Source organism: Microcebus murinus, chromosome 10 (genome assembly GCF_040939455.1).
Source record: "Microcebus murinus isolate Inina chromosome 10, M.murinus_Inina_mat1.0, whole genome shotgun sequence".
Taxonomy (NCBI): domain Eukaryota; kingdom Metazoa; phylum Chordata; class Mammalia; order Primates; family Cheirogaleidae; genus Microcebus; species Microcebus murinus.
Window position 1 is genome coordinate 70,039,243 of NC_134113.1, and position 15,101 is coordinate 70,054,343.

The 15,101-nt window shown below is 39.8% G+C and overlaps 1 long non-coding RNA gene across 1 annotated transcript in view; it reads left to right on the plus strand.

Annotated features, from left to right (window-relative positions):
• Positions 1-12,470: 12,470 nt before the first annotated feature.
• Positions 12,471-15,101, plus strand: part of LOC105880989 (uncharacterized) — a 42,284-nt gene continuing 39,653 nt past the window's right edge. Inside the window, exon 1 of the long non-coding RNA XR_012921332.1 lies at positions 12,471-12,597. This is a non-coding gene — a long non-coding RNA (uncharacterized LOC105880989). The remainder of the gene's footprint in view (positions 12,598-15,101) is intronic.

Here is a 15,101-nt window from a genome sequence, read left to right on the forward strand (position 1 = left end):
GATAGGAAGCTGAAATATTTACCATGGCGCTGACAGACAGTATGATTTTCAGAGGTGATGTTTGAGATGTTGTCTATTGTTTACCTAAGCCATTTTCACCTCTTCTTTCCAGCTAACAGAATCCTAGCTTGTACAGATAGGGACTTCACCAGGGATGAACCACAATGAATGTAAACCTCTAAACTCTTCCCTCTCTCTCGGATGTGACGTGTCTGATGATGGGCAGGTGACCTAGTTCAGTGTCAACATGGAGAAGTCTAGAGAGGGCCTCTTTTCCTGACTAAAATGACAAGACTACATAACAAGGAAAGCTTGTTATGTAGCTTCATACAGAAAGCCCTTCTTTCTGTATGGAATATGGCCCTGGTTCTTGAGGGACAACAGAGATTTTGTGACATGAGCAAAATTCCCAAGGATGAAAGCTAAAGATGATGAAACAGAAAGATAGGAAGGACCTGGTTTCTCGGTGAACAGCTAAACCTACTGTAGCAATTGTCTGCCACTTGAATTCTTATAATAAAAGAAAAATAACCCCCTTATTCTTTTAAGTTACTTACGTTAGGTTTGCTGTTTCTTGTAACTGAATGCCTGATGTAGGTGGGTTCTTCTGAAGTTTGTTATAAGACTCTATTGCTGACATGGTAAGCAACACGAGCCATGGGGTTGGCTCAAAAGTAGACCCTGAGACAAGAATTAGGGTGCAAGCAGTTCATTTGAGTGGGGAAGGAAACATTTGCAAGGGGTGAGAGAAGAGAGAAAGGAGGAAAACAGGCAAAAAAGGGCACATTATCAAGACAGCTGCCATTATGGAGAAACTCTACAAACTAATGGAAAACACATGCCTCAGGCATAAGGCATGTGTTGGTACACGTACTAACTTCTATCATTCATTAGTTGAGGGGTGCTCCCAGGAAATGGGAGTTCCCTGGAGTGTCTGTCTACCATGTAGGGAGAAAACTGGGCTTTAGCAGTCAGGCAAAGCCCTCAGGAGAAAAAATACAGGGACTAGTAGCTAGAAGTCCAGCTAGCAGACACTGAAAATCTAGGAGATATAGAAGGGGCACCAAGAGCATCTGCTATGGCTAATGAACTGTTATTAGAAATAAATACAGGCCGGGCGCGGTGGCTCACGCCTGTAATCCTAGCACTCTGGGAGGCTGAGGTGGGTGGATTGCTCGAGGTCAGGAGTTCGAAACCAGCCTGAGCAAGAGCGAGGCCCCGTCTCTACTATAAATAGAAAGAAACTAATTGGGCAAGTAACATATATATAGAAAAAAGTAGCCGGGCATGGTGGCGCATGCCTGTAGTCCCAGCCACTTGGGAAGTTGAGGCAGCAGGATTGCTTGAGCCCAGGAGTTTGAGGTTGCTGTGAGCTAGGCTGACGCCATAGCACTCACTCTTGCCTGGGCAACAAAGTGAGACTCTGTCTCAAAAAAAAAAAAAGAAAAAAGAAATAAATACAGGTGTAGAGTTAATAGTTGCAGTCACTGCCTTTGTCTATAATAAGAGACATTTTAGAGGCACCTATCAGACAAATGTGTCTTCCTGCTGGCACCAAGTCTAGGTCCAGTCAAACTCCTCCTTCCCTGATAGATCCCCATAAATGTGTCTCATAAGTCATTGACTATATTAATTCCTACAGTTAAAAATTGAGGATAAAATGGAAAAGGCACACATTCAACATGACCTCTGGCTATGACCTTGACTTATGTGGAGCAAGGAAGGGAAGAAGATTGGGATTTGAGTGGCTGGTGAACAGACAATATTCATTTTCCATTTGTATTCACTTGTATTTCCTCCATACTATTCCCATCCTGGTTTCAGGAAGGACTACCCTATTCTGTTTTAAAACTTTACTCTTCTATCTCTCCACCTCCCTCCAATACGTTGGGAAAACCTGAATCTGCTGTCTCATGATTTTGCTTCATATTAAAAATAAAAACATTTTTATATGCTCCACTTCACCTATATTTTATGGGATTTGCATTTTTTAAAGGTGGCTTGATAGAGTTAATAAAAGTAGCACTGGACTGGAAATTTTATGAGACCTGAATTCGCATACCAAATCTATAAATACACTAGTTGAATGATCATATGCAATTTACTTACCTTCTCTAAGGCTCACTTTTCTGATGAAGAAAATCCAGGGTTTGACAAAACCAACTGTGAAGATCTAATCCTTCAGTTGACTTGGAGCTTGGCTGCCTCTCTGTTGAGTTTATTTTATTGCTTGTCTTAGATTATTTTTCCTCTTAGAAAGCTGTCTATGGAGCTAGACTAACGAGGGAGTGAGATAGGAAGCAAGCCCCACGGTTCTATTGAGAAGAAACTAAGGGAATGCCTTCCTCAAATTCAAACCCTACTACTTGCTATTCCACTGGTATAGTTTCATTTTATCATGCTGTAAAGGCTTTGAAAGTTTTACTGAGTGTCACCTTGGAGAATTAGGCTTGCTCTTTAGTGAACGAATACCTTATCAGTTGACACTATAGTAGATGGTAGTATAGTCAGAGGAGGTGATGACAGGTAGGGAATGAAGACCAAGAGAGAGAAATGAATAATGAGGCTAATGGGGAAGATGGAGGATGTGGAAAGACAGGCTTTGCTTAATTTATCTTTTTTTTTCTTTTTCTGCCCGACACCTCCTTTATGCAATGCCCATCATAGCCCCATGTCATGTTGGACAGGTGATTCTAATGGAATAATGACATGCTATGGTATTTGTGAAGGCCCGAATTCAGTTGGCAAAAACTATGAGAATAAATCAAAACAAAAAATACATTAAATTCTCTTTTTCCTAAAACACAATTTGACTTTCATACTGAATAGATCCACATCTATACTTTAGACATTCCATCACCAAAATTTGATAGTAAATAAATTAACTTTTAAAAAAAAACACAACTTTCAGCAAAATGTATACATTTGTTAGTTTTAAAGTTATTGCCTAGTTCTCTCCTTTGATTATATAACTCCTGTCATTTTATATCTAAACCAGCTATATGTGCTTCAAAAGAGAATAGCCTGCTATTTAGGGCTTCCCAGCCATTGTCACAAGATCAGACCACCACTCAGCATGCTGTCACTCAGACAGAAAAGAAATGCCATCTTATCTGTGCAATTTGTCACCTGAATAGCTCTCTGAAACTGCTTTGCTTCACAGCTAGAGTGGAAGTTAATCCATCCAACAAGCCAGGCATCATTGTCCAAAAAAGGCCAGCTTGATGCACTCAGAGACCACAGGCACGTATGCAGCAGTTTTCTGACAGCCACCTTGATATCCTTCCAGCACCGTCACATTTGCACATGATACAAGGAACTCACTCAAGAACTGGTGGTAAATCTGTAGGCCGCCAGAAATTCCTATCTGCATTGAAAGAACAAAACCATGGAATGTCTCTTGGATCCAAGTTCTATTTATGCAGTTGGTGTGAATTTTTATTTGGCCTCTGTCCCCCAACTATAGTCTGAAATCTTAGAAACATTTGCTTCAGCAGGACAGCTGGCTCTTCAAATAGGAACACTCTCGAGCTCTAGGATCATGAATGTGGCATTTGTTTATTTCTTCAGAACAGCCCATCTGGATTCTTTACACTAAAGCAAGAGGCAAGCAGAAGACAAGTGAAGAGAAAGTAGACCCCCCCACACCCAGGAAAGGAAGCCCCATTTTCAGTCTGCCTGGGCAGTAGATTCACTCTGAGGCTGAAGGTTCAAGGAAGGACCCCTCACTTGCTGTGGTTGCGTATAAACAAATATTCACCTTCTTACATACATTTAAGTTGATATAATAATATTTTGACACTATTTTTTCTAAAAAAAAATTGTACAACTTGAAGAACCACAAACTTAGTTTCACCCCTTTTTCTGGGGAACCCTAGCAACTCAAAATGTCCTTTGTCACAATCTGATTCTTAAACTCCAATTTCCACATTGTCGTGTAGAAACAATAAGCTCTAGTGAGCAACTGAGTTGTAAAATTATCTGGAGTATTTTTTATTAACAGCAGTGATTGATAAGCACAATTGACAATCTAGCAAATCTTTAACACTTAAGAAAAGATATTCTTTATATACATTCATTTTACTTTGCTTACACAGATGGAGGCTTTTAAAGAATGTTACTTGTGAAAGAAATATGATTTTTAGATTATGTTATCCTATTTTATGTCATTAGACACCTGAGAACTCAATTTTATAGAGATTGGCAATATGGTTTTTATAAATATGTTCAGGTACTTATCTCCTAGACTATTGCAAATGAAACAAATAATAATTATAAATTTATCACAAAGTAAAGATAGAATGTAAAGAAATATATCAAAGGTAAGTTACAAAGTCTCAGTCTATCTTTTCAGATTGATTGTCAAATTCATCCTGGTGGGGAAATGATTAGTAAAAAAAAAAAGACATAATATCCTGACATTGAGCATATTTCATATTGAACAAGACTGTTTAAAATTCTTCACAGAGCAGGTTCAGGCTGCATTTTAATTAAATGCCATGCAGAAGTGCTCAGCTTTTGAACCATGCGATATTCCCAGGACAATAGTAAATTTCCAGGGAAAAATTGAGCTGCTATAAAGTTATTTCTGAAATTGTCATCTATTCTTTATTATTTCAATGTAATGACCTTGCCACTCAAAAAACATCCATGGAAATATTTTCTTCACTCACAAGTGATAACTTTGTTTGATAGCAAATGTCTTGACAGCATAATAACTAATATTTGCATCACATTATGTGATATTTAAAATGATTTCCTCATCATTCATCTCATTTAAACATCATATCAACCATACCAGTTTCATTATCCTTGGTTTTCAAATAAGAACACTGAGCCTCAGAGTGGTTAACTAATCCTAAATCTCAAATCACAGAGCCAGAATTTTAATCACAGTTCCAAAACTTTCTATTAAACCCCAAACTGCCTTTTGGTTAAATTATGCATAATCTTTTAGCAAAAACCAAAATGTTCAAAGCTTGTTGTCATAAGCACTGTTGACAGTTCTTTTATAAGGCTGTGTTATTTTTCTCCTTCATTGCCTCAAGTAGCAGGGCTTTAAAAATCACTTTTATTTCCACTGCTGATAGAGAAGTACCAAATGAAAAGAGCCAGGAAGCATAAAAACAAAATAAATGTCATATAACAATTAAAAGTCATAATTTTAGTGAAGCAGGGAGAATGGGGAGTTATTGTTTGGTGGGTACAGAATTTCATTTTTCCAAAATGAAAAGAGTTCTAGAGATGAATGGTAGAGATGTTCTAGAGATGAATAATTGCAAAGGAATGTGAATGTATTTAATGTCACTGAACTTTACATTTAAAGTGGTTAAGATGTAAATGTTATGTGTATTTAAACACAATTGAAAATAATTTTTAAAACATGAACAGAGGTTCATCTTTTAAAAATTTTGAACTGTTGAGGAGCCAGGACTAACTATTATACTAAAGGCCCTTGGAAATTTCTTTAAAAACTAAAAAGAAACTACCATATGGTCCAGCAATCCCACTACTGGGTATTTATCAAAAAACAACAACAACAAAATGGAAATCAGTACATCAAAGGGATGCTACACCCCTATGTTTATTGCAGCACTATTCACAATAGCAAAGATATGGAATCAACCAAATCATCCATCAACAGATAAATGGATAAAGAAAATGTGGTATATATACATAATGTGATACTATTCAACCATAAAAAGGAATGAAATCACATCACTTGCAGCAACATGGATGGAATTGGAGGTCATCATTTTAAATGAAATAAGTCAGGAACGGAAAGATAAATATCATGTTATTACTCATATGTGGGAGCTAAAAAAGTTGATCTCATAGAAGTAGAGAGCAGAATGGTAGATACCAGAGGCTGGGCAGGGTGTGTGTATGTGGGGGAGGGTTGATGAAGAGAGGTTGGTGAGTGGGTACAAACATACAGTTAGATATAGGAATAAGTTCTAATTTTTGATAGCAGACACCACTGGCTATAGTTAACAACAGTGTATTGTATATTTCAAAATAGCTAGAAGAGAGGATTTGAAATGTTCTCAACACAGAAATGATAAATACTTGAGGTGATGGAAACCCCCAAACACCCTGATTTGATCATTACCCCTTCTATACATGTAACAAAATATCATATGTATCCCATAAATACGTACAACTATTATGTAGCAATAAAAATTATATAGAGTAATAGCACAAACTTATTGCTTAAAAATTTGCACAGGTACTCAATAGAGATTGGGAAGAAGAGGCAGCAAAGCAATAGTGGTTACTTCTGGATCAAGGGTTAGTAAAATTATTTTGTAAAGGGCTAGTTAGTAAATATTTTAGGATTTGTGGGCTTCATAAGATCTCTGTCGCTTATTCCTCTTTGTGTGTATGTGTTTGTGTATTGATGGCAGTGGTGTTATTTATAACTCCTTAAAAATAAAAAAAATCATTCTTAGCTGGATTACTCACAAAAACAAGCCATGAACAGAATCTGGCTCTCTGGTAGACCCCTCAAATGATGGTGTTATGGGCAATTTTTATTTTCTTCGTCTATGCTTTTCTACATTTTCAAAATATGACACAATGAGCATGTAGTACATTTCTATAAATGGAAGATAAAACTTAGCCTTATGTTACAGTCTTAAAGATCACTTCATAGTCTGTGTGTAGTATCTGTTCCTTTCTCCTGAGAAGATCATAGAATTAATAGGGTATGATTATCATCTATTGTCCTTAAGGACATTACCCAAGGTCTGAGCCCCTCTCTCTGAGGAGATGGACGACACTGAGGTAGGAGAAAACAACAAATACTGACAGAATGTCCAGTGCAAAGCCCCTGTGGAGGTTGTACTGGTTTGCCTCCTGAACGCCATTAGGAAAAAGAAAAACATGGTGACTAGAATCAACTTTGAACCTGTGGCAAACGAGATAAGGATGTTGTGATATCACTAAGGGCCTGGGGGAAGGGGCTGGAGCAACAGCCCCGCCATGTCTGCAAGGGGTGGCTGCGAGTGGTGAGAAGGAAGCCAGGCCAGGTGAGGGAAGTCCAGGGACTTCCCGGCAGGCGGATGGCGGAAGCAATGGGCACAGCACCTGACTTGGGCTGAGCATTGCCTTACCTCACAAATATGCCGTCAAAGAAATAAACCAGAACAAAACCCTTTGACTGATCTCTGTCTCCTGGTGTCAAAACTTTCTTCCATTGTGATTAGAATACGGTCACTTCAGAGAGGGGAGTCCCTCTAGTTTTGGTGGTGTCTTGTCGGTCACAGTTCATTCTCCCGCTGCCCTCACAGAAGGTATGGACAACTCACTTTATTTTTAGTTTATATGAGTTTATTTTCTCTTCTTGAATCTCCTCATAAAGCTTCTCCTCAAAAGTTTTTCTTGCTTTCCTTTATGTTCTATGCTCAGTCCTCATTTTCTATTTTTTCTAATTATCCCAATACAAGTGATCAGAAATTCTTATACCCTGGGAATGAAATTCCTGTGCTTGCCAATCAAGTTTTACACAGACCCTTTTCTGAACACCTGAATTCCAGGGAAGGAAAATGTGACGAGAATGGAATGCTGTCTTTGAGAGCTTTGGGGAAGGTGAGAGTGATCCTCATGCTTTCACGGGATGCAGATGATGATGCAGATGTCTCTCACAGCTGAGAGTTAAATGACCTGACTGGGAAGATGACTAGGTGTTTTACTCTTTGCCCCCACAGACTGTTTGTAATATTAATCAAAATAATAGAGAAGATATTTATCTAGAGTGTCAGGTTTGCAGAGTCATGGCTTGTTAGCTGTTGAATTCTTACCCTTCAAGGGAGATGGGAGCATTGCCTGAAATAGCTCCTAAGTACATCACCCCTTATGTGCTTTGGTTGTGTAGGATCTGCACTAATCAAAAATGAGCTTTGGAAATGCTCCTGTGATCAGAGACTTTGGAGAGGATCGTGTTAATATGAAATAAATTAAAGCAGCTTCTAACCAAAGACATATCCTCATTTGTCTTCCTCTCTGACCATTCCGTTCCCATTAAATTGAACTCTCAATGCTTTTAAAAGAGCTTGCTCCTGGTCTTGCACTTGAAGAACATTCCTTTTGTCATTGCACTCTGGAGAGAGAGGGAGACGGTATTCAAGGCTAACTTGAGCAAATGCATCAGCCCCACAATCCTGCAGGCATGGGAGCTGGAAAGCTCTGAAGTGCACTGAGAACCCTAAGTGTAGTCTGATGGGCTGTGCTCAGGGTTTTACAGGCTCATTCACAATTTGGAAGTCATTATCTCAAGCACATCTCTGTTGTCATCTCATTAAATAGCAGCCTCATGCTCTGTATTTTTTTTCTTTTTCTTTTTTTTTTCACTTTGCAATAAAGCTTTGAAAGGGAAGTCAGTTTTATTCCTGACAGATACGCCTACAGAATAGACAGCACTTTACTACCTTTCTTTTCAATTAATCGCGGCTGTGCTGGCCTAATGGGACTGTGTTCTCTGGCAATGCTCCAGAGGACCCCAGGATTGACCCCACCTACCTGTCGTTTCCTTGGTGGTTTGATTATTTCCCTCTGGTTTCCCCTGGCAGCAGCAGCTCTATTAATTGGAGCCACCTGCTTGGTTGCATGTCCTCTTTTCCCCCAGAGGAGCTGCAACTCCACGTGCTGTTCCATCGTCAGCTCGCCACTGTCTCTGTTCAAATTAGGTTGCAGAAGAGGAGCACGGTGACAGCCTAAATTCAAATTGATCCTGCTATAGGTTTGCAGAACTTGCAACCGGAGCAAGCACACCCATAGTGCCCTGTATTACAAGTGTGCCTTGATTTAAACAAATTGAAGCATGCAAAAGTATAATGTAGAAAACTGAAAAATCCAAGGTGATGGTTCTTAGAAACATAATCTTTGAAATTGAAGAAACTTAAAAGCCACTTACTTCAACCTTTTATCTAGTATATGAATTCTTCTTACAAAATCCCCTGTAAGTGGCTCACAAGATAGTAATTGGTGCATTCAGTAACAAGGAACATATTCTCCCAAGAAGTAGTCCATGCCATTTTCAGAGAGAGAATGAGATTTCTTCCGCATGCTAAACCTAAATCTATTTCCCTATATTCAGCCCATTGGCTTGAATACCGACACCTGCGAGGATATAGAAAAAGAAAATTTCTCTCCCAAACTTCAACTATTTAAACACAACTGTAACGCTCCACAAATATTCTTTTCTCCAGGCTAAATATTCACAGTGTTTTCAACCTTTCTTTATAATATCATGATTTGCAGATCTTTGCTTCCTTCATCATTCTGGCTGTTTTTTCTTCTCTGACAAAATTCTCTCTGTTAAAGTATGAGTTCTAGAACCAAACCAGTGATCTGAATGCTGCATGTAGAAGGAACTGTATCATTTCCCTAAACCAGAAACTACCTTCTATGACTGTGGACTAAGATCTTATATGGGTTAGAGAAAGTCATGTTTGTTGTCCCAACAAACAAACCCCCAAATCTCAGCTGCAGTAAAGTTTATTTGTTCACCCCACAGTTGGATGAAGGGCTAGAGACCATTCTCTATCTTGTAGCAAAGCCACGGGGTCCACCTGGCCTCCAGACATATGCAAGCAGAATATGCTTACAGCAAATCTCTCCCTCCTGCTCTCTCTTTTACCTTTTCCTTCTCCCTCCTCCTCTTTTTCTTTTTCTCTTCTACTAATTCAATTAATCCTCTCAAGAACCCTGTAAGGAACATGCAACTATTGCCCACAATTTATTAAATGAAACACTGAGACTTGGCAAAGTGAAGTGTCTTCCTAAAATCATCCATTTAGTAAGTGGAAGAGCCAGTCTGAGACCTCAGCCTGCCCATGCCTGCCAGTGTTCTCAATAACTGCACAATGGGGAAAGTGCCCTTTAACCATGATTGGCAGCCAATTCATCACTTTAGAATTTTATTCTAACCTTAGAAAATCTTCTCCTCCCTTTTCTAATAACTGATATAAAATAGAATAGAGGAGCCTCATTTCTGTTGACAGCAGGGACCTAACACCTCTCTCTGTGTCAGTAGTTCCTGACTCAGTGGTTACCCTACACAGGTGCTAGGAGCCAAACACAAGGCACGCACTATGTGTATGCTACAGGTATCCGGGGCACAGAGGCCAGGTGGCCTTTCCAAGATGAAACTCATGTTTCCTGGCTCAAGTCCCAATCCAACCTCAGAACCTGGAAGTATAATGGCACTATTCTATATGCTTTTATGTAACTCAGTTCTCATGACATTTGTTTGCAGTACGTACGATAATTTTTTTCATTTACAATAAAGGAAAGTTGGTCTTGGAACATGCTAAATGACTTGCCTGTGTTCACGCAGCTAGTAAGTGGCAGAGCCCATTTAAACCTGGCGTCTTCCTCCTCAGCCACTCTACACTTTCTTCAGTGTAGCCTATCAGCAAATCAGCACTATTTTCTTGGAGATTTTCAAATTCAAGTCATCAAAGAGCTCTAATTATAACATGTACACAGCTTTGCCTGCAGGTCCATTGAAAATGATTCACTGATGATCTTCTTTTATTTTCCAGGGACCCCTCATCTTTGGAGATCATTCCCAGTGCCATAGTTCTATTGCTTCCTGATGACAGGTGCCATGGCCCTTGGATAACCTCTTCATAACACTCTTGTTATAAAAAGGAGCCTTCCTATCCTAGCAAGTGCAACATAAATCACAAGAGGTGTTTGCTCCCTACGGTTAACTCACCTCCTTTGGAGTCAGGCTGCCCCTGAGTGGCTACCAGGGCCCTGACCTGCCTCCAGTTGGGGGGCCTCATACTCACCAGCACCCTTATGCTCCTGGCTGTGAAAAGCATGGTGGGGCATAGTGGGGGAGGAGTGGTGATTTGATCCCTACAGCCTAGAAAGCTTTGCAATTGAAATTTAGGAAACAGTTATTCAGATTAAGGAGACTGGCAAGACTGGACAAGCCACCCAGCTGGGGTTACCACAGTGCCTGTGAAGTTAACCTCCTAATAGAAACAAACTTCCAAATCTAGTAAGCAAGGTGTGTCATCTCAACTCAAGAAGAATAGCCTTGGAAGTCAGTCACACTGACTGCCCACTCTGTTCACAGCCCTCTGCAGCCAGAGAAAGGCTGGAGAAAGTGCTAGAAGCTTCCTCCTCATTTACCTCCTTCTCCTGCACAATCACTCATCCACTCTGAGCTGCTTTGTTCCGGTACCCAAGGAAATCAAGTGGGTACAGGTTTTCCACCACATGAAAAGCTTTTGCAATATCTCTGAGTTCTGTATCTCCTAAGGAAATGGGCCTGTAAGGGAAAGAGACTTTTATAGAACTGTGAAATACTACATCTTGAATGGATGCACAGAATTACCTAATGCAATGCCTCATCTTTAGATGAGGAGACTAAAGTCCTTAGAGGCAACAACTTGCTGAGGCCACGCGCACATGCACTGTTTTTCTTACCACTTGTAGGCCAGGGAGGGAACTGCATTTTTTTCGCTCTGTGCCATTGTTTACCCAAATATGAAAATAAAGCTACTGACAAACTATAGAACAGAATCTGTTGAAATTGTTTCTCTGAAGAGTGGTAACAGCTCTTTGATGATCCGGAGGCACTTCGTAAGTCCAGTTTATCTAATGCCCAGAGTGTATTTGCAGGGTAGCAATTAAGTGTCTCCAGTCAAGGAACAGGGCTAACCTAATTAGCCACCAATGTCACCAAATACATGATTTAGGTTGGCAGGCAGGGGCTAGCCAGCCTAGCTATTGCTAGCCAGCCACCGATAGTAGTGTGGAGTACCCAGTGCAGAGGAGGGGACTTACCTCAGTGACATTTCAATTAAACACATCATCAACTCATACAGGCACTTGCAAATATGAGAATATAAATTTGAAATATGATACTTTCTTATAGGTAATTTTAGAGTTGAAATAGGAAGCTGAAACTTCATGTAACCACTGTTCTGTCCCCAGTGTATTCCTGGGATCTATCTCAGTGCCTTGCACTCAATACTGTTTACTGAATAAATGAAGCAGTGAGTGAAAATATGTTCTTATAAAAGCAATTACTGATAAAGCTACACAAATCTGTTACCTCAAATTCTCATTTGGTTTTAACTTCCCCATTGCAATTTAAAGCCTACCTTCATTTTCATGCATATCAATATCCCCAGCAAAGAGAAACCTGCATGAAAAAAAAAAAAAAGAAAAGAAAAACTGTGCATTTCCTCCGTGCTCCAGACTTTCCAAGTAATCTTGCCATTTGGAAGCCTATTCATAGTCTCTAAAGTACCGAAAGGCCTTGCAAAATGCTCATAGGTGAAACAGTAGAAAGCATCTAGAGCCAGCTGGGAGGGAGCCTTCTGCTTCCAAGAACAAAATCACACATTTGACAGGTGCTTCCTGTTTTTTCAAACACCTTGCCCACCTTCTGCCCACCAAGCGTGCATTCTGCAAAACGTGAGCCCAACAGGAAGCTGCCTGCAAATTCAGGTAGCTTCTCTGACTCTTAAAGAAGTCTTGCATATACTTTCAGAAAAATGCCAGCAGAGGCTGTAGTCATTTGGGAAGGAACAAGACTGGAAGAAAAACACACAGCAGACTAGCATAAAGAGGGTGAGAACATTTTTCTGTGAATATGTTATCTGCAAATTACATTTTTAAACAAATAAATGTGTTTTCTTTAGGCTTTGAGCTCCTGTGGGTGGAATTAGGAGAACTGACTGCAGGTGGGTGGTGTTTGTCATTTCTCCCATCTGAGGGAGGGGGAGGAAGGAGGAAGGCCAAGGTGGGAGTGCAGGAAGGAGGCCCCCAGGGCTGGAATGTCCCAACTGAGCTCAGGGGGGTGGATTACTATAAGAATTTTTCTGTTTCAGGAAGCTCACAAACCCTTCCTGAGGTTTCAGAATCCCCCTGAAATGAGCATGGAGAGCACTGATTAGGTTGTGGTAGTGTTCACAGTAAGTTTTGACCGTACTATTCTCAGGAACTTCTTCTTAACATAGTCACAGGTAGAAAAGTTGGGATGAGAATGCTAAGGACACTGCACTCATTTCAAATAAATTCAGAAAAGAAGTTGTTTAAGTGACAAGTGCCAGGTCACATATTATAGGTATTTGGATAATCTTGGGTAATAGATTGATTTTTGTTAATATAATTAAAATTCACAATAAAGGAAATTGGTAATGTCTGCTAATAGTACTGGTTCAGTTACCAATATGTGTTCTTATAGTTGCTTTTGTTTTGTTCCATTTCTTTCCAATCCACTTTGCCAAATTAAGTTAAATTGTGTAAATGTTATTGTTTATTAAATCTACTCTTTGATGCTCTTTTTTTTTTCCTAACATGAAATTAAAATCAATAGCCACAAAGTTAAGCTTCTTCCAGTTAACTATAAGAGCTACACAGAAGAACGTTTCTCTGCTGGGATTCAAATAAGTATCGTAAGCTATTCTGGTCAAAAGTGGTCCATGTAAATCCTACATACGACCACCCTTAGCAGTGAATTAAGGGAACAAATTTAAGAGCAATTAACTTTGCTTTGCTTGTATAGTAACAAAGTTACAAACACCTGAACATCTTACATAACAAATGGAAACCTTCTAATCCTTGTTAAAGGAAACTTTATACATCTAAGGGTTTGAAATACAGTAATGATTCCCTTAAACTGTAAAATATGTTCAACACTAGAATTTATTCCTCTTTCACTTGCCTTATGTGTTTTGATGTAGCACCATGTCACTGTGTGCGAATACCTGTTGAGGACCCAACATGTTACATGCTACAGATTTAAATAAGTCCCTGTCCTGAAGGAATCTGACATCCCCTCAAGACATAGATGTGCCCTGGTGAAAAGATCACCAAATAATGGCAGAGGAGGACTGGAGTTTAGTCTTGGTTCTGTTATTTACTAAGCATCTCAGACTTTCAATTTTTTCCTTAGCAAAAGGAAGGAATTATACTATGTGTTCTGCAAAACCTCTTCTAGCTTTAAAATGTATTGATTCCTAGGTTTTAAGTGGCAAATGAGTTGCCATAATAGTTCTGAGAGGGAAGAGACTAGATAGTGTTGGAGCATCTTGGAAAGGCTTTGTGGGGCTGAGAGATGTGGGCTGAGTCTGGAAAGGGACCAAATCTAAGAAGGCAGAGATGAGGGACAGGAGGTCACGGGGCACAGTCAGGAAACCAGGGGATGCTCAAATATGGCTAGATCCAGACAGACCCACAAGGCACATCTGAGTATCACAGAAAATCCTGTCCATTGTCACCTTAATGAGAGAGGGTATTAATTAATGGTCACTTGTGGAAAAATTTTAGTAGCTGAGACTGATGACCCAATGAACATGGCGTCCTCAGAGGAAAGCCAAGATGGGCTTGATTTTAAACTCTGAACTCTTGCCCAAGGTTCTTCAGTTGCATACAGATGAGTCTTCAGTTAGTACTCTCGACTGCAACTATGCCCTCAATTGACCCTTCTTTTAAATAGCTTGGTGTCCCTTAAAGAAGCTAAGAAAATAAGGGTTCCTGAAAGAAAATTATGCAAAATCATAGGATAACAAGACCATTTGTCTCTGAGCATTGGAGGGACTCACTAAGGGTAGAGTGACACTATCCACCAACTAGGAAAGTTGTGGCTTCCTACTTTCAAGTAGGTCCATATGACTCCTGCTCTTTGCCCTTTGACCCCATGCTGTTCTCTCCACCCGTTTCTTTATGGTCTCTCATGCCTCCAGGCCAATTCAGCCCCAGGGCTAGCTGTCTCCAGTGTGTCATCTGGGGTTACCAGGCCCATCATTTCTTTGTTCATCTGGTATATCCTTTGCTGTCCAACAATCTCACTGTTTGTTCTTCCCAGTTCTACTCCTGAACATTACAGTGGAAAGTTAGAACTGTGCTAAGTACGTCCCCCATAAATTTGTTCTTTTAAAACCCAATTGGGCTATCATTCCCACTCATCCACTGAAAAAAATTCCCATAATCACCTGTAAATATTCACCACTATTCATTTTATTCTTCAAATTCTTATTGCCTTGCCTTTTACTCTATGAAGATATCCTCCATCTTGTCTTCTTGAGGATTTGGATATTACCTCATATAAATTCCCTCAACATTCCCCACTG